General features: G+C 37.1%; 1 long non-coding RNA gene across 1 annotated transcript; it reads right to left on the reverse strand.

Moving 5' to 3' along the window:
• Positions 1-658: 658 nt before the first annotated feature.
• LOC131017421 (uncharacterized) lies at positions 659-3,624 on the reverse strand. The gene is made up of 3 exons (XR_009099603.1): positions 3,433-3,624; positions 1,563-1,643; positions 659-942 (listed from the first exon to the last, which is right to left on the reverse strand). It is a non-coding gene; the product is annotated as an uncharacterized LOC131017421 (long non-coding RNA).
• Positions 3,625-21,987: the final 18,363 nt, after the last annotated feature.

Genomic DNA, 21,987 nt, shown 5'->3' on the forward strand with positions numbered 1-21,987 from the left:
TCGTTCATTTTCTTTGAAACTTGAAACATGTTGACATTAAATGCCACATAAAACTTTTCAATTGCCGGGAAGATTCAAAGAATCTAACTCGACCATTCATCTGGTATTCGTGAAAGGCTCAATAGTCCTAAACATGACTTTAACTCATCTTATCGTTAAGGGCTCGGGTAGTCCCAAACACGATACTTACTTATCTTATCGTTAAGGGCTCGGGTTGTCCCAAACACGATACTTACTTATCTTATCGTTAAGGGCTCGGGTTGTCCCAAACACGATACTGAGCTTGGTTATATGAGTCGGAGACCCATGATAACAATATGAAAGCGATTAGCAATTCATAACTTATAACATATGGAAAGCGATAAGCAATTCACATAGCATCATTCATTGAAGCGCACACTTTTTATTGGAAACATTCATAACATCTTAAATACATATATGTATATTTTTGAAACTATTATCGTACCTTTGTTGCGGCAGTGTGACGGCGAGCTGAGGTTTACTGACATTCTCAGAAGTCTAGAGGTACTATTCTAGACTCGACATTGAAAAGCTTATGGTTATCAGAAACATGAAAGGAAACTCATGCTCTGATACCATTCTGTCACACCCCAATTCTTGAATGAATAAATATAATCAAGGTGTGAATAATTCATAGAAATAAACAAGGAACAACCTTGTAAAAACCCGAAATAGGATAGAAAGTCGGGCTATGCCCTTTTGGATCACAAGTTTTGTTTCATGCTTCTGACAACTGACATTCATTGGCATAAATTAAGTAGTGAAGAGTCTATGCTCGGTTAGGTATATCATTTGAAATTTAACATGAAGATCTTAAGTTGGGAAAACAAAAGACTGAAATGAGTAATTGCTACAGCGGAAGTCTAACATAGGAATTTATTGCTAGTCTCAGCTCCGTCCCGTCAGCACCGGCCAGCCAACCTGAAAACATTTGAAAGTATTTTTGGGCTAAGTACTAATGTACTTAGTGGGCATGCATTTTCTGAAACATTTTATATCTTAATAAAGACAGTTTATCCAATTATACTTGACATGACTTAGAAGGTTTTTAAAATGAAATAACTTCTAAGCATGTTAAAATATTTTCTTTCATTTGTGCGCACATGTCACACTCCCTTTCTGTTACTCGCTGTGATCCCGGACCTCTAGCCACCGACGGATCTCTGTCTCCCGCTTACTTGAACTGAGGGCGTAACCCAGACAAGTTTACTTTGACCTCGGGACGCTACCCAGGCAGGCCTGATATTTCTCATGCTCCGGAACACATCCAGCCGAGCACCCTTATAACGCCTCTGGTTAGAGCCCGATGGAGATCAACCCACCGAGTCAACTAACAAGTGTACACAATTCTCAAACAACGTATTAGGTCATAAGAGAACCTCAATTGATTAACTGCGCGAGCCTTAAACAGAGCAGAGTGCACATAAACATTTTATTGGATAAACAGTTTTCATTACATTAAATAAACAATTTGCAATTTATTGAAACATTTAGAGCTTAATAACTCAATCATACTTTGTACATTTGGAAAGTAAGCCCACCTGGTTAGGCAAAGCCTGAAGATCATAATCACATATAAATCTGTCTTGGGAAAGCAGCGCTAATCCCCCTGGTCACGAAGCCTACAAGAAATTCTATTCTTAATAGGTCTCGTGAAGCTAATCTTACGTCATGGTGTAGTGTTTAATATTCTATGATTCACTTAGCCGGGTTTTCAAAATTTAATAAATAAATAATTGAAAACATTTCTCTTGAGTTAAGAACACCAACAATATTCTTACTCAACTTTCTTTTGAAAATTGGATTTAATGAAAACCAATTTAAATCATGAGTACTTTTATTTGCAAAAATACATATGCAAATGCATGTCATGCTTAGCATATAATAAGTAATCACTTAAAATATGCACATAATAATAATATGATATTATTATGAAAATTCTCCTTTAAATAAATTAATCAAACTAATAATAGTTCAATTAATTAAAAAATAAGAAAGCCCAATTTAATTAATTGAAGGCAATCCAAAGTCTTTAAAAATAATTAATCAAACTAATTAATAGTCTAATTAAATAAAATAGGGAAGTCATTTAAATAGATGAAATAGAGCTCATGCTTAAATAAATAATAGCCCATATAAATTTAAAAGATGAGGCCCAACTCAATAAAATAGGAATGACCCAGACTGAATAAAATAAATCGGGCCCAGCTAAATAAAATTAAAAATCGGCCCAAGCTTTTAAAAATCGCAGCCCAAATCTATTTAAAAATTGGAGCCCATCACTCATAAAAAAAATCGGCCCAAATACTCGGCCCAATACTCAATTAAAATCGGCCCAATTCAAGCCCAATTCGAAAATTCAAACCCATCCCCAAAGCCCAACCCTCACCCTAGCCCAACACCTAGCCTTCATCCCCCCCATCAGCCGCAACACACGCACAAACACTCACTTTTCATTCACTCATCCCCCCCTGCTCGTCTCCCTCTCTCTCTCAGATTCACGCCCCCCCTCGGTCTCCCCCTGCCGCCGCCAAGCCGCGGCCGCGCCCCCTTCTCCGGCGACAATAGCTGCCGGCAATCTCCCATCTCCCTCTGATCTCTCTCTCTTCGGCTGGTAACAGCCGTCCACCGTGGAGCTCGCCGGAGGAGCAGCGCCGACAAGCCGCTGCCACCAGCTCCCTTGAATCCCCCTTGGCGACGACGAGCGCCGCCGCCTCCCTCGGTCTCTCTCTCGGCGACAGCAGCAGCCGGAGCCACCGTCGCCGACCCTTGACTCTCCTCTCCCTCAACTCGTCTCTCTCTCTCGGCCCTCAACACACGACACTCACCGGACACGACACCAGCCGTACCGCCGCCTCACACACAGACGCACGCACCCAGCGTCGCCAGCAGCCCCGCTCAGCCTTCTCTCCCTCTTCTCTCTCAACTGACGGCACAAGGCGCAGCAGGCGCAACCGCCGCGGAGCGCCACCGCCTCCGGCGTCCTCGCAGCAGATCCGCCGCCTCCCTCGGGTTTCTCTCTCTCGGCTCACTAGACTGCCCGACCCGACGCCTCACTTCTCTCTGCCATCACCACCGGACCGACTCCCCACTCAGATGCCCCAAAACACTCAGGCTAGACAAGCAAAATCAAAACTCAAGACTCCATCTTTCTTCTCTCTTATTCCAGTAGGTTTTTATACTCATTCAATCTCTTGTAAAAAAAATAGTTATACTCAAAATATGCGTATGTACATATATAAATTCTGAGTGATTTCATATAAGCATAATCGATATGTATACCTATGTAGATGAAAAGGTTTGTGTATTGCTTATCATGAATTTGAAGTCTGAAAATGTTTGTGGTACTGCAATTAAAGTGTTCTAAGTATGAGCAAGTGTAAATGAACGGAGGAAATTCATAGATGAAACCTTTGATTTGTGTTACTGAAATTGAAAGGTGTAGTTGCTGGATTTGCTACTAGTACCCCTCTGATCGAAGTAATGGAAGAGAGCTGCCATATTGGTTTCTCAATACTTGTGGGATGAATAATGGAAAGAAATGAGGGAATACAAAGCTCAAAACTTACCTCTGCACTGGATTTCTTTGGGTTTAATATAATTGAGATATGGCAGACAGAGAGGAGTGGACGAATGTATTGTTGTGTAGGAGTAGGTGTAGTGGGTAGTGGGTGTAGTGGGTAGTGGGTGTAGTGGGAGGAAAGGTGGAGGATGGAAAAAAATAAAATAATAAAAAAAATCTTCCGGGTTGTATTATGAAAACTGTAACAACCGCTCAGTATTCGCTAAATAAATATCTCGTGAAAAATACTTGAATGCTAATTTAAATAAATATGCAATGCATATAAATTTAATAACTAAATTTACAAATATATTTTTGTAAATCATCTTTGCTGGAATTAAAATAAATTCATTTTCTCAATCCGGCGTGAATCATCTTAAATCTAAGTTTAAAATAAATTCTAAACTTAATATAAATGGGCGGGGTGTTACAATATATATATAGGGAGAGGTTCAAATAAGAACCACTAATAAAATAAGAACGGAGAACCATTTTAAGCCATTCGATCATCAAGATCTACGGTGGATGCATCATCTTGGTGGATGGATGCAGGTGCTGGGTTCGAATCCTGAAGGGAGCAAAAAAATTATTTTTTTCGGATGCATTAAATTTAATAGCGGATGCATTAATTTGTATAGCAGATGCAGTAATTTTATTGGTTCTTATGTTCTCACGATAATTGTGGTTCTCACTATAACCGCACCCTATATATATATATATATATATATATATATATAGGGGCGCTTCAGTGAGACCCCCTATTTTTCGTGAAACACTAGGACAATGAATAAGACATATAATACTAATGAACAAAACTTATATCTAACGAACAAGATGTATATACTGGTGAAAAACAAAATTTAAAAAATTGTTAATGAATAAGACATATATACTGATGAACAAGGCAGTATATACTGATGAACAATGCACTATATACTAATGAATAATAAAATTTAAAATATTTTGCTCTCTCCAGGATTCGAACCCTGCAAAAAAAAAAATTTCCCTCCAGATACAAGATCAGCCATAGGATTGATAAAATAAACGCACCAGATCGTACCCTAGATCTCATTAAAATTAGGGGGTCTCATTGGAGTGGCCCCCTATATATATATATATATATATATATATATATAGAGGGAGGGTCCTGTGAGAACTCCATATTTTTGTGACACCTAAGAACAAATCAAAGCCATAGATTTGATCTATCTAACGGCTCATATCCATTAAAGTACCCATGTGTTATTTTCGGTATAAAGGAGTTATAGGGAATTTCGTATATAATGTACAACCGTTACTTTCCTCATTTCATGCAATATCATATCTCATAATTATGGTATTTGGATTTTGTCGAACATATCTTTTATTCTTCCACTAACACACGATTTAGATAACTTATTTTCTACAGTTCTTTAGTCCATTATTCATCCTTCATTAGTTTGCAAGATATTTCAAATCCATAACTCACGTCAATTTTTTTTTTTGAGATTAAACATCTGCAGAGACTCAATTTTTTTGAGATTAAACATGAACACACGTTATATTCATGAATGTTTTTCCATGTTCAGGCGCATAATTCATTTGTTCATTTAATATAGTCATGAACATGTACTTTAGTTGACTGAATAAGCTTAGTACGTTAATTCTGTTTTCGCATTTATATTATTGAAAACATAAATCATTTTATTTATTCTTTGAGTAACCAACAATCCATCACTAGATTAACCATTTGTTCATATGAAAAATGAATTATTATGATTCAATTCATGAATAATAACTTGACAAACATTTCGAACAAATGAACATCTACATGAACAATGACTTGTTCACTTTCAGTGTTCACTGTAACACCCCAATTTTCATAAACTTTTCAAATTAAAAACTTTGAAGAACTAATATAATGAAAATAAAATTTATTGATTTATAAAGAAAATTTAAACTAATTTCAAAGTCAACTTGCCAAAACTAAAGTAGTAACATGAAAATAAAATAAAACTTAATAGGTTCAACTAAAATGTCCAATGTAAAAGAAATCCTTATCCCTAGTCATTCTCCACTTCCATGGCCACTTCGACTCTGAAACTGCAAAACTGAAACGATAAGGGGTGAGCATATTGAAAATATACTCAGTGAGGAACATAACAAATATCCACATACGTCACATATATAATCAAATCACATTATCATACTTGCAAACATACGCCAAGAGACCGGAGCCCCTTGACAAACATAATCATAGTTTGAGTCGATGGCTTAAGTCCCATGACCAAACACATACATAGATCAATGGCTTAGGTCCCATGATCGCACATAACATAGATCAATGGCTTAGGTCCCATGATCGCACATAACATAGATCAATGGCTTAGGTCCCATGATCGCACATAACATAAATCAATGGCTTAGGTCCCATGATCGATCAATGGCTTAGGTCCCATGATCACACATAATAATAAATCAATGGCTTAGGTCCCATGATCGATCAATGGCTTAGGTCCCATGATCACACATAACATAGATCAATGGCTTAGGTCTCATGATCACACATAACAACCTAGACATAAGATGCACGTAAACAAGTAATCAAACGCGATAATAAAAACATATATAACCATATGAATAAGCGTAAAATCCCTCACCTAATTCTTGAAATTGATAACTCCCTTTGATGATTTCTACCAACGCATCCCTATATGAACTCTTGAAATTTCTAAAGTTTTCGTCAAACTCGCAGCTGAACAGACCAGTCAGCTTCAAGCCTTCGTTTGAAGCCTCAAACGTCCTCAAATCGTATTTCGCCCAGAAATACGACTTCTTTGTCTTCGAGAGAGCTTTCCGTGGCCGCCTGTTTCACCTGAATCGGAGTTCTGTGGAGGAAGTTATGGCCGTTCTCCCGAAACTGCCAGAACTTGATTTCCTGCGAAAAACTGACTCAAGCTCCTCACGTTTCCTGCGCCCCACAGCTCTCCAAAACCCGACTAAAATTTACTGTTGGCTTCGAGTTTCTATGTCTAGGGTTTGTAAATTGATTTCATATTTATACTAGTCTTTAAAGAGTTCTAGTTCTAATAGGAAACAAAAATAATACTAATAATAATAATAATAATAATAATAATAATAATAATAATAATAATAATAATAGTCTAGATAAAATTAATGGTGCATATCTATATGTATCATGTAATTACTTAAAAATAATAAGCTATACACGAAAAAATACTAATAATTAAACTTATATAATAAATCTAAATATTTGGGGTGTTACAACCTATCCCACTTAAAAATAATTTCGTCCTCGAAATTTCTAATCATTCTTCATTCGTGTCATCTAAACAATTTCACAATTACAACTATTTCTAACAGAGCTAAACATAATAGTACTAGAACATAAAAACATTATTAAAAAAAAATATCTTGTAAAACATCATAACTGCCATAACTATAATTGAACAATTAGAACACATACCTTGGAGTCGATGCAGCGCATGAGTTTCGAATGACTAGGCTAGTCTAACCTTTTAAGCTTACTTAAACCTTTTTGAAAGCAAAACATTTTTTTTAAAGCACGAGTCTACAGGAACGTAGACCCGCTCTGATACCACTATGTAACACCCCAATTTTCATAAACTTTTCAAATTAAAAACTTTGAAGAACTAATATAATGAAAATAAAATTTATTGATTTATAAAGAAAATTTAAACTAATTTCAAAGTCAACTTGCCAAAACTAAAGTAGTAACATGAAAATAAAATAAAACTTAATAGGTTCAACTAAAATGTCCAATGTAAAAGAAATCCTTATCCCTAGTCATTCTCCACTTCCATGGCCACTTCGACTCTGAAACTGCAAAACTGAAACGATAAGGGGTGAGCATATTGAAAATATACTCAGTGAGGAACATAACAAATATCCACATACGTCACATATATAATCAAATCACATTATCATACTTGCAAACATACGCCAAGAGACCGGAGCCCCTTGACAAACATAATCATAGTTTGAGTCGATGGCTTAAGTCCCATGACCAAACACATACATAGATCAATGGCTTAGGTCCCATGATCGCACATAACATAGATCAATGGCTTAGGTCCCATGATCGCACATAACATAGATCAATGGCTTAGGTCCCATGATCGCACATAACATAAATCAATGGCTTAGGTCCCATGATCGATCAATGGCTTAGGTCCCATGATCACACATAATAATAAATCAATGGCTTAGGTCCCATGATCGATCAATGGCTTAGGTCCCATGATCACACATAACATAGATCAATGGCTTAGGTCTCATGATCACACATAACAACCTAGACATAAGATGCACGTAAACAAGTAATCAAACGCGATAATAAAAACATATATAACCATATGAATAAGCGTAAAATCCCTCACCTAATTATTGAAATTGATAACTCCCTTTGATGATTTCTACCAACGCATCCCTATATGAACTCTTGAAATTTCTAAAGTTTTCGTCAAACTCGCAGCTGAACAGACCAGTCAGCTTCAAGCCTTCGTTTGAAGCCTCAAACGTCCTCAAATCGTATTTCGCCCAGAAATACGACTTCTTTGTCTTCGAGAGAGCTTTCCGTGGCCGCCTGTTTCACCTGAATCGGAGTTCTGTGGAGGAAGTTATGGCCGTTCTCCCGAAACTGCCAGAACTTGATTTCCTGCGAAAAACTGACTCAAGCTCCTCACGTTTCCTGCGCCCCACAGCTCTCCAAAACCCGACTAAAATTTACTGTTGGCTTCGAGTTTCTATGTCTAGGGTTTGTAAATTGATTTCATATTTATACTAGTCTTTAAAGAGTTCTAGTTCTAATAGGAAACAAAAATAATACTAATAATAATAATAATAATAATAATAATAATAATAATAATAATAATAATAGTCTAGATAAAATTAATGGTGCATATCTATATGTATCATGTAATTACTTAAAAATAATAAGCTATACACGAAAAAATACTAATAATTAAACTTATATAATAAATCTAAATATTTGGGGTGTTACATTCACGCATGATGGTCAATATTCATTCTTATTCAAAGTTCATGTTCATACGTTTAGGACTTGTTCATGGACTTTGTTCATACATATTGTTCAATTGAATACAACCATAATATCACAAATATAACTTTTTACAGTAAACATAATAAAGATCAAAGTATTAAATAAATAACCTTATGAACAGTAATGTCATATACATTAAATATACAATCCAATGTCATGTAATTATAGAACATTGTTAATAAATCTAATAAATAATACTATAAATTTATTGACTTGAAGAGTTAAGTTCAAACTCATAGTACGAAAAAAAAAATTAACAACCCCAACACATAAGAATCTCAAATAGGATAATATCGTATTGTTCAAAACGTTCATGTTCATGAATAAAAAAATTACCCTAACAAAACTAAATTAGCCTTGAACTTTCGATCCATGCACAGTTCGCGATAATGCACATCTGCGGACTATATAACATCTTCTTTGACACAGTTGTAGTCACAAAATACAATCGATGCACAAGATTGTAATCTCATATATAGCTCTGTTCCACGTGAATCCAGAGACGGTCTTCATATTCAGACGAATTGTTCAATGATCTATAAGTCAATTAAGATTATTATCAAACAATGCACATAGTAAGAAATGAGAATCAACACATAATGAATAAATTCAAAAAGTTATTAGCACATCAAAACATTATTATTAAATAATACATCTTACGAACAACAATATTAAGGCATATGAACATACACATGATATATGTAGATTAAGCATATGAACAACAACAGAATAATCACTGAACAATTTCAAACATTAACAAAACCCCACAATATATAAAAGAAATATACAGAAGCTGAACACAACCAAATTTCAGAATATGAATATAATTTTTTACATAAACTCTAAATCATAAAACAAAATTTTCATGAATGTTCATGTAAACAAAAATCCATCTCTTATGTTCATGAATGACCACATATAGTGGCTCCAACACAACTTCTAAAACTTGTACATTCGAAAAGATGATGTGGAATATAAACAAGAAGGCCACAAAAATGACACTTTAAAGTAAAAACAATAAAAGCATTACACAAGATAAAACCTTTATGCATATCGATTTGTTCATAGAGGACCACTGGATTTCACAGATATTATGCTCAAATAAGGCACGACAATAATTATTTTTACTCAGTGTTATAAATGATTCCTCAAAACCGATCCAGAAAAATCAACAAACAAAATTAAGGTAAAACAACCATAAAAAGTACCCATTTTTTTTTTTGAAATAATGGATTTCTGGTAAAAAAAGAAGAAGATGAAGTTGAACAATGGATAATTAAATGAATATTGTTCGTCCAATGGGAGAAGAAACCGATGAAATAAATTAAATCAAGGTCAATGAACAAACGACGAAGAAAGCGAACAAAAAAGCGACTAGCAAGTCGAAAACTATACCTTCAATCTCGGATTCCAGCTGAACTAGGCAGATGACCATGAACAAGAAAGGTTGCTTCAATGGAGGTTTCTCTAATGGAAGCCAAAAATGAGGAGACGTAAATGTGTGAAAAAAAAGTGATTGCATAGGATATTCATTGCGGGATTTGAGGGATCCATATTCTCTTTCCATATTAGTTGGTTGTTGAGGTTCCAAAATTGCCCTTCTTAATTTTATTGGGTGAAATAGTATAAAAATAAGGCATATGTTAAGTTACAAGATTTTTAATCATAACCGTAGAATCTTCTAAAATCAATGGTGCAGGATTTGTAACACCCCAATATTTAGAGTATTATTATAGAAGCAGAGTAATTAGTAATCATTATATATAGAAGTTTTTTTTTATATGTTTTTTTGGTTATAGTTATTAATTAAATATATTTGAAGTTCAAATTTGGAATTTTAAGTTAATCGAATTATTTTTACTAGATAACTAAGCATTAGTTTGATAATCAAGTGATTTATTCAAATTAGATTCGTGTATATGAAAGGGAATAGTGATTTACGCAAATATGGTTAAATGGTTGTTATTCTAGAAATTTTTTATAATTGAATTAATTTGGTAATTTAGTTTTTCAGTATGTTATTATTTTTTTCAGAAACCCAATAATGATTTCATTAATGATAGGTATAATAATAATAATAATAATAATAATAATAATAATAATAATAATAATAATAATAATAATAATAATAATAATAATAGTGATTATGTTACGTTATCAGATTTACAACACATAAAAGATACATAAGAAATCATTATATATATATATTTAGGTATATATATATATGCTTATATTTATATAAACCACATTATCTATAGATACGTATATGTATGAAAAAATAAAATGATCTATTCAAATTACATTCATGCTTATCAAGATGTTATCCCCATAACTTGTATATATAAGGTCAGGGACGTATTCTGGGGAGAGGGCCAAATTTTCATTTATTTATTTTTTTCTCTTTTTTTTCGCTTATGATTTTTTTCAAAACAAGGTTAAGGTGAGGGATTATATGCTTGTGGTTATATTCATGTATGTTTTTATATGCTCTTATTTCATGTTTGATTATACTTGCTCAGCCATGTAGAAATACATGTTCAGAATATCAGCCATGTTGAATGTAGTGACCCGCTCTTTTATACATTTTAAATCCAGTAATGAGTGTGTATTTTTGTTCATCAGTGAATGAAAACGGATATTATTCTGATATGAATTCAGCTTATGATCCTGAATTTATATTGTTAAAGCAGTCAATGATATTATTTCAGAGTTATAACTGTGTCACGACCGGTCCTAATTAAGGATAATTAAGCCGGGGAAACCGTGACTAATGGAGGGAGATTAGAAGCGGGGTAGAAAGGGGAATAATCAACAAGAAAGGATCACATTTCATCATTTAACAAAAGGAATATTTATAATATAACAGAAGTTTAGTCGTATAGACTCAAATAACTAGTAAGTTCAGATATCACTGACTTAGCCAAATAAACATTAAACTCCTGAGTACGCAGCGGAATATGATTCTGATTACATGTATGAAGACATGTAACCCTAGAGTTCATTAATATATAATAAGACAAAAGAATCCCGCTCGTCACTTCATCACCATCTGCAGCTGCTCAACCTGCACATTTAGAAATATATGCAGGGCTTGAGTACAAAAGTACTCAGTGGGCACGTATGCCTAAGTATAAAATACATGCTTCAAAACCGTAAATTGTCATGCCATCATAAACAGTACAGCAAGGGAGTTTTTCGCTAAAAGGCCCAAGCTTACTAAATTCATTTGTGATTCTTAAAGTTCGACTGCAGTCTAAGTTCTGTAATCTATCATATCTGGAACTTTGTGCCGGAGAGGTGGCCACCTCTCACGGTCACTTGACCGGCCAACCCGCTAGATGACTCACGGTCACTGGTGTACACTAGCCCTGGCAGGATAGCTATCAACTGCTCAAGACCCGAATTCGATTACATAACTGGCAAAGCCACATCAGATAGATATCATACTAAAATTTAAACATTTTATGGCAAGACAATATTTGAAATAACTTCAATTAATTTAGTCATGAAATAACTTGCTTAAACGTAACATTTAAACTCATTTGATATATATGAAAGTAATGCCCACCTGATAGTGATTTTCTGTGATACAAAAGCTCCTCAATAGATTGTCAATCTCGCCCTTGACCTTTATTACGAGAATATATGTATATATATAAGATATTTGCTCGAATAAAAATCCTCAAATGAGAATGTGTATTTAACTATGCATGATCCTTATGCATGAATTATTATTCTGAAATAATAATCAGGGAATTTCTATTGTTAATCCAAGCTATCGGATTTAATCAAAAGCTAAGTCTCGTCTCATGAAGCCAGATAATTAATAAAAATTAATCCGTTCTCTTAGGGTGTTCTAATCCGCCAATTAAATAAACCCCATTCCTCGTAGTCAATAGAAAATAAATAAATACTTCAACTTATTCGCTTTATAACCTCATAATTAATCGGGCTTAATAAATAGGAACAAGTAATGTTATAAGATTAAATAATTAAAAGGCTCAACATAAGGCAGCCTAATAATTGATTAAATAGAAGTGGGCTTGAATAATTAACATGAGAGGCCCAATTGAAATAATTCATCAACTCAAGTAATTAAATAAATCTTGGCCCAAATAAATAAATAATTTGATTAGCTGGCTCAATTAAATAAATCAAACGAGGCCCAACGAAAATAATATAACAGCCCAATTAAAATAAAATAGATGGGCTTTAATTTAAATAAATTCGGCCCAATTAAATAATGTAATAAAAGCCCATCTGAATAAATAAGGCCCAACTGAAATAGAATAACTAAGGCCCAACTGAAATGATACAGTAGCCCAAATATGTGAATCATTAAAGGCCCATATAATAAATTCAGAGGCCCAATTAATAATTAAAATCGGCCCATAAATAAATCAAGGCCCAATTTATAATTAACATCAGCTCATTTATTAAAATAGATAGAGCCCAAACATTTGGCCCAATTCAATTAAAATAGAAGCCCAAATTAAGATAAGAGCCCATCTCACACACACTCTCGGTTCTCTATTTTTCCTAACAAATCACGCACACACACAAAAGAATGCACACCTCTCTCTCTCACCCAAAACAGTCAAGCTCTCTCTCTCTATTTCTCCCTCTCGCTCCAGCCGAGGCGCCGACCGCTGCTGCTCCGCAATCCGGCGAGTCGACGCTTCGTCGCTTCTCCTTGTCAACGTTAATCCCTCAACGTCCTTCTTATCCTCTCCGAAACAGAGCTGTCACTCTCTCTCTCAAAATCAGTCGAGAACTCTCCTCTGAGGGGCTCGCCGCCGCGGCTCCGAAATCCGGCGAGTGGCTGGCGACCGTCTTCGTCAACTACACCGCTGTCTCTGCAAATCCGGCGGCACCCGCTGTTACCTCCGATCTATTTTCCCCTCTTCGTCTGGAGTTCGTTCAAGGCGGGGAGAGCGAGCCCTAATTCACAAATTGAAGGTCGCCGTCGTCGCTGCAACTGGAAGGCCGGGAGATTCGCCGCGCCGCTGCATGTCGGAATCCGTCTGCTCGTCGCCACGGTCTCTACCTGCTCCTCTCGTAATTTCTTTCTCCCTCTCCAAATCGACGGAACAAAGGAAGCCCTAACTTCACAAATTGGGGATCGCCGCCACTGCTTCGATCCGCCACCGCCGCGGAACCGGCGAGCAGGGGAGGGTCCGCCGTTGCTGCTATCTCCGGGTCGAAGGTTTGAGCCACGCCACGCTGCTGCTGGATTCGGGCGAAGGGTACTCCGCCGCTGCTGAAATCCAGAATCGGCGAGAGCCATCGCCGAGGTCGGGAGTCGTCTGCCTTTCACCGCTCGACGCCGCCGACGCTGCTGTCCCCGCGAGTTGCCGCCCACTCGACGTCCTTCGGCCCAAACAAACAGGGCAGTAGCCCCCCTCATTTCTAAAAGCTAAGTTCTTATACCTCTAATGTGAAATTCGATAGACTGTGCTGTGTGGTGAGGTTCTTATGGTAGTGGCAATATGAACTCATGAATATGAACTCATGTTCTTTCTAATCTGAACATAGGATGAAATATTGATATATGGTGATATAATGTGGTTGTGTTACTCTACTCTGTATTCTGCATTCTTATGAAAATTAACTGAAATGTGTTGTTGGTTTTGAGCATGTAACATAAGCTTGAAGTAAGTGAGGTGATGAATACCTTAATGTTTGGTTGGCTGTTGTTGAGGTACTAGATGAACTGGAATAGCTCTGAAATAATTTAACAGTTTTGCTCTTCAATAAGCGCAGGTGATGCTAAGGAATAAGGTGGAAGAAATGTAGCCAAAGTTTACCTTGAAGTGGCAGAGTATCGGATGAAGGTCCCTGCTTCTCCAAAAGCTTCTAAGTGTAAAAATGAGGAGAGTGGTGAATTGAGACTGCAGTGTGAGGTTAAAGGAGAAGCTGTTGCTAGGCACTTGAGTGTGTTGGAGAAGTTGTTGTAGTGGGTCGACAAATTGTAATGCTTGACAAAATGTAGTGTTTGACAAGATGTAGTGGAAAGAAAAAGAGAAGAAAAATAAATAAAAAAAAATGTAGAGGAGAATTATTGATGTATTTTCTCTGTCTCCGTGATTCTGTAACTGTAATAAAATACTGGCTTCGATTCTGCTTGATATTGTATTTACATAAATCTCGATTTCGACATGTGATATATCCCTAAAATCGATAAGTTATAAAATGAATCTAAATTAAATCCGTAGATTTAATTTGTTCGTTGTCTTGATATTTAAATTAAATCCGCAGATTTAATTAACTTCTTGAGTCGGAAATAATTCACGACCTGAGTAAAAATAAAATCATATTCCATCTCGCTTAAATAAATAACGTGACTTTGCTAAGTCAGTTATAATTCTGAAATAATATCATTGACTGCTTTAACAATATAAATTCAGGATCATAAGCTGAATTCATATCAGAATAATATCCGTTTTCATTCACTGATGAACAAAAATACACACTCATTACTGGATTTAAAATATATAAAAGAGCGGGTCACTACAAACTGACTTAGCAAAGTCACGTTATTTATTTAAGCGAGATGGAATTAGATTTTATTTTTACTCAGGTCGTGAATTATTTTCGACTCAAGAAGTTAATTAAATCTGCGGATTTAATTTAGATATTAAAACAACGAACGAATTAAATCTACGGATTTAATTTAGATTCATTTTACAGTTACAGAATCACCGAGACATAGAATACACATCATTAATCCTCCATTACATTATTTTTTCTTTTATCTTCCACCACCCTTTTTCTCCCCACTTTTTGTCCACCACTACACTTTGCCCCCCACTATACTTTGCCAATCCTCTATTAATCCCATCACCTCCACCATCTTGTTCCACCTGCAATTATCGAAGAAAGACTTCATTTAGTGCTGCCAACTTCAAAGGAGGTAAGCTTTGGCTTAAACTTCTCCATCTTCTTCTATGATTTAACCTGCAATTACTGAAACAACAATACCAATTTTCAGTTCCAATTCATTCAACTCAGCAACAACAGTCAACCAACATTTATACTTCAAGGTATTAATTCTATACAAATATCCATCCAGTTCGCATATCATCATCCAACAAGCTTGATTAATTAGAAAGAGCAGACTGTGTATAGATGTATATTTGCATAATGGACTTAGCAAAGTCACACACTTATGTAATCTAGAATGAGCTTGAGTTAGTACAGAAAGAACAGCATAATCGGTAGTCACCTAGAACAACCAACAACCTATAAGCTTCCACACAATTCAATTGCATTGAGAATTTGCATAATCAGTAGCAAAACCACAGCATTTCATAACAAGAGTATAGAATAACCAAGATTTCACGAGCTATGAGAATAGCAGCAAATCGAAGAGCATAATATACGATCGAAAATAGAATATCATAGGATTGTAGAACTTAGCTTCGAATGGGAAGGGGGCGACTGCCCTATTCAGCCGAGCCGTGACGAAGATTAAGACGACAGCTCTTGCTGTCACGGCGAAGTCCGAGAAGGGCAGCAGCGGCGGCGTGGCGCAACTCGAACCCCATCGACCCCGGAGAACAACGAAGGCGGACCTTTCCCTGGTCGCCGGAGGAACGCGAAGGAGATGGCGGCAGAACCACGGTGGCGGAGGTGGAAAAGAGACAGGGCTCGACTCCCTGCCTTGACGTCTGAATCGGGACTGAACGGCTCCGAGGAGAAGGCGAGGCGACACCCTTCGCTGGAAATTGCACAGCAGCAGCGGCGCCGCTCGCCGGTTCCGCGGCGGTGGCGGATCGAAGCAGCGACACGGCGAATCTTCCGACCTTCCAGTTGCAGCGACGGCGGCGCTCTCTGATTTGGGGAAGAAACTAGGGCTCAGGCGGCGCCTCCGTTCGAAATCGGAGCGGTGGCGGCCGGCCGGCGCATGGGGTACCTGTCGCACGAGAAAGAGGAGAAGGGAGAGGTGGAGACAACGTTGGGGGCTGCTTTGCCGGAGTTGAGCCGGAGGGCCGAAAGAGAGGGCGGCTCGACAATGATGTCGCCGGAAACGGACGGAGAGGGGAGAGCAGAGGATGACGGCGGCTTATCGCCGCTGCTTCCCGGCGAGTTTCTGCAGCGGCGGAACTTAGCGAGAGAGAGAGAAACGAGAATTGAGAAGAAGAGAGAGATTTCCTTTCGTATGGGTGCGTGGGAGTGTGACCGAGAGAGAGAGAGATGAGTGTATTATTGCTGAGAGGGAGAACCGAGTGTATTTGGAGTTGGGCTCTTCAATTTGTTTTGGGCTTTAATTTAATTGAGTTGGGCCGAAAATTTGGGCCTTTATTTTATTTTCTTTGGGCTTCATTATTTATTTATTTTTGGGCCTTGTTGTATTTATTGTAATTGGGCCTTTCTCTTTTAATTATGAATTGGGCCTCTGATTTTATTTATATGGGTCGATTTTAATTACTGATTGGGCCTCTGATTTTATTTATATGGGCCGATTTTAATTACTGATTGGGCCTCTGAATTTATTTATATGGGCCTTTGATTATTCACATATTTGGGCTGTTGTATCATTTCAGTTGGGCCTTAGTTATTTTATTTCAGTTGGGCCTCGTTTGATTTATTTAATTAAGCCCAGCTAATCAAATTATTTATTTATTGGGCCAAGATTTATTTAATTACTTGAGCCGATGAATTATTTCAATTGGGCCTCACATGTTAATTATTCAAGCTCACTTCTATTTAATTAAATTATTAGGCTGCCTTATGTTGAGCCTTTTAATTATTTGAAATTATATTATTATTTCCATTCATATTTGATAAGCCCGATAAATTCCTACGAGGTTATGTAATGAATAAGCCGAGTTAGTTCCTTTCTATCTACCACATAGAGCGGGATTATTTAATCAGTGGTGTATAACATCCTGAAGAGAACGGATTAATTTTTATTAATTATCCGGCTTCATGAGACGAGACTTAGCTTTTGTTTAAATCCGATAGCCTGGATTAACAATAGAAATTTCCTGATTATTATTTCAGAATAATAATTCATGCATAAGGATCATGCATAGTTAAATACACATTCTCATTTGAGGATTTTTATTCGAGCAAATATCTTATATATGTACATATATTCTCGTAATAAAGGTCAAGGGCGAGATTGATAATCTGTTGAGGAGCTTTTGTATCACAGAGAATTACTATCAGGTGGGTTATTTTCATATATATCAAATGAGTAATGTTACATTTGAGCAGTTATTTCATTGCAAAATCATTGAACTGAAAATTATTTCAACTGTTGTCTTGCCATAAATGTTTCAATATTTGGTATGATATCTATCTGATGTGGCTTTGCCAGTTATTATGCAATCGAATTCGGGTCCTGAGCAGTTGATAGCTATCCTGCCAGGGCTAGTGTACACCAGTGACCGTGAGTCATCTAGCGGGTTGGCCGGTCAAGTGTCCGTGAGAGGTGGCCACCTCTCCGGCACACAGTTCCAGATATGATAGATTACAAGAGAACTTAGTCTGCAGACGAACTTTAAGAATCACAAATGAATTTAGTAAGCTTGGGCATTTTTAGCGAAAAACTCCCTTGCTGTACTGTTTATGATGGCATGACAATTTACAACTTTACGAAGCATGTTATATTTCATAGTAGGCATATGTGCCCACTGAGTACTTTTGTACTCAGCCCTGCATATATTTCTAAATGTGCAGGTTGAGCAGCTGCCGATGGTGATGAAGTGACGAGCGGGACTCTTTTGTCTTATTATGTATTAATGAACTCTAGGGTTACATGTCTTCATACATGTAATCAGAACCTTATTCCGCTGCGTACTCAGAAGTTTTATGTTATTTTGGATAAGTCGGAGTTATCCGAACTTACTAGTTATTTGAGTCTATACGACTAAAACTCCGTTATATTATAAATATCCCTGTTGTTAACAATGATACTGCGATCCTTTCTTGTTTGATTATTCCCCTTTCTACCCCGCTTCTAATCTCCCTCCATTAGTCACGGTTTCCCCGGCTTAATTATCCTTAATTATGTCCGGTCGTGACAGAGTGGTATCAGAGCAGTTCATTTGCTCTGAACCCTAGAGTTAGCCCATTTTTCTAGTATGATCACTAGTATATATGAGTCAGTCAGCCAAAGCTCATCACTTCATCACATCGTCATGCTCAGCAAGAAAGAAGGTGGTAATGATTTTAAAACATTGAGAAGTTCACGTTCTATATGAATGTACTGATGCTTACATTCAAGTTTTATGTTTTATTGATTGATTAGATATCTCAATGAACTTAGATGCGTTAAGAATGCATGATCACTGTTACGAGAAGAACAATAGAAGCTAGAAACTCAGTTATATTTCACTATAGCCATGGTGAAGAGCTAAGAAAGAGGAAGAGAATCCAATGAAAGCAGTGCAAGCAGAGTGCCACGCACGAATCACTGAAGCAGGCATAGTTCTTCATTCAGGTTGTTCACACGAGACGGAGCACCTAATCGACTATTGCCTTCGATGATAGTTTAAGTACAATATTGCTTATAAGTGATGAGTGCGACTGATGTAATCAGTTAGCTAATCCCTAATAAGCTGAGACTCGCTTCTAGCCTCGATTATCACTAGCTATGGCTTGAGGATAACCTTCATGATTCATGTATGAACTTCAGAGTTAGACTTACGAGGGGTCAAAATGCTTTGTGTATAATGTTATAATATTACGATTAAAGCTATCAGCTTATAGTTTCAGATATTCGAAACCATTCTACTTACAGTACCTATCGCAATAGATGAGGACATGACTGAGAATCCCTATTGATTACGATCACCTACTACGAATTGGAAAGACGAGATGTGATATGGGTACTAGCAGTTACCAACCCTTATGATTGATCATAAAAGTTTACGCAAGTGTGTAAGACGAGAGAAGTTCTCGAAGATGGTTTAGAGTTTAATAATAGCTAGAAGCGCCGACAGTGGATCAATGTTGAAACAAATGAATTAAGATTCTAATGCGACCCTAAGGATATACTCAAGATAAGTATATATACCTTAACCTATCGAGGACATCACCTCAGTTAGAACGTCTTGGATTATGCATTTAGTCTGGTAGCCGCAATGAGAGCATTGACTAAGGTCATTCCATGACTTAGCATTACACATGGAGACACATACCCTATAAAGGTACTCAGATGAGCAAAAGCTATTTCCTTATTGAATGCGTGATGATTCAGAAGGTCTTTTGCAATAACACGGAAGAGTGCTTCAAATTATATGGTTGCATTTCAAGAGCTATGTGAAGGAACACTAAGTACTAGAAGTACTACAGTAAGATCATATAGAGGAACATTGTTGAGTAAGGTCGAGCCTACCTTATTTCACCTATAGAAGATGTTTAAGGATTGCATTAAACTAGGAGGCAGACTCCAAGTTTGAGAAGCTCTAGAATATTCTCAAGGACATGTTCAAGATATTAAGAAGAAAGTAGTGATTTTAGACCAAATATACCTTTTGCAGCCAAGGAATAAGAGTTTCCAAGTTCGGAAAAGTATTTCCGAGTGACAGAGAAGTAGTTATGTCGGACCTGGCCAGTCCACATGGCCAAAATCTCAGTAGTCGTCATATATGGGTCTTTAAACCTATATATTTTAAACCTTCATCTGAAAAGCCAAACGGGTTCAGACTATTAGGTCATTTCGTTTCGACCTTTCAGTCAATTCATTTCTACCCTATGGTTATTCATTTTCAATTGTTTGGCAAATTATTGAAACACTTTGCCTAATTGCCATTTGTGATTTGAATCATTGCGATCTACTAGATGTTGGTAGATTTTCTGTGACCCAAGGATAAACAGATATTCATCAGATTAAATCAGTCAAACACGTATGCTTCAACCCAAGGGTCAAGCACGTAATGCATACAGACAATTTCTTGTGCATTTAGTAGGACCTTATTTGTGTATTTTGAAAACGATGATCATTTCGATGATTTTGTATGCCCCTATGTTGGCTTAGTTATTTTGACTAGTATTAGTACTGAAACGCTGGTTAATAGGGCATTTTGGAACTGAGCTCTTTCATGATAACCTTGCTAGACAGCTAGTTCATCATGTATAATGCTTGAAGAGATCATCAGATCTATATTCAAATGATGATGAAATAGTCCTCATTGAGACTAATTTTCCATATCTATGTAGCGACCCTATCAGTCTTTTGCGGCAAGTCACTTCTGCTATGTTATTTATATACTTTCATGAGATAGAGTATGAGCGAGAATTGAGAATCAAGAAAATGATTTACAGAATCGACGATATGCATATGTGTATTACATTGGTGAACATATGCCGACTCATCGGAATGCCAACAAAGCAAAGGCGTCCGAGAGAAGGGGAAAGAATTCCCTGAGATGATGGAAGAGGCCCAGTACCAGGGCTAGAACAAAACATGGCCTCACCACCCATACAATTAGAACATAGAATAGAAGAACTATTCCTATGACAAAATCCACTTGTCTTCAGTGGGACAAGAGATCCGGCCAAGCTGAGACATATGTACGAAAGATGGAGCGCATTTTCAGCTTTTTCGCTGCACTGACCAAGAGCGCCTAACTTGCGTGCCCTTTTCAGTTGACTGGGTCAGCTGATTTCTGGTGGGAAGCAAGGATGAAAACGATGACAACAGAGCAGTTAGAAAACCTGACTTGGGAACAATTTAAAGCTGGTATATATGACAAGTATATACCCAAGAGCTACCGCAAGAAAAAGGAGGCTGAATTTTACAATCTGAAGCAAGGGAAGATGTCGGTAACTCAATACGACGTGATGTTCTGATATACGTCAAGATATGCGCTAGAGCAAGTAGACACATATGAAAAGATGGTTAAAAGAATTCTGTGTCGGACTGAGGCACGAGATTAGAATGGCTTTGGCAAGCCATGGTGGATCGTCTTACGTGGAGTCGCTTAGCAAAGCGTTAGGCATTAAGGCAGCAATGCTGGGAGAGAGAACAGCAACTGCGCCTACGTCTGCACCTCCACAGACTCAGGCTCAAAACTATTGAGAAAGAAAAAGAGAATGGGATATAGTAACCCTGGCCAAGCTAAAAAAAGAAAAAAAAGGGGCCATAGCAGGGGCAGACGTCCCAACAATGTGGCTATGACACATCTAAACAGATGGGGGATAACAAGTATGGAACTCCACCCTGTCCCAAGTGTAACAAGAATCATGGGGGAGTTTGTAAGGCTGGCAGTGATGGCTGCTATATTTACCACCAGAAGGGACACTACACAAAGCAGTGCCCGAACAAGAAGTACGGAACAAGTTCAAAGCCGAGAACAACCAGGAAAAC

This window comes from Salvia miltiorrhiza, chromosome 3 (genome assembly GCF_028751815.1).
Source record: "Salvia miltiorrhiza cultivar Shanhuang (shh) chromosome 3, IMPLAD_Smil_shh, whole genome shotgun sequence".
In the NCBI taxonomy this organism is placed as follows: Eukaryota; Viridiplantae; Streptophyta; class Magnoliopsida; order Lamiales; family Lamiaceae; genus Salvia; species Salvia miltiorrhiza.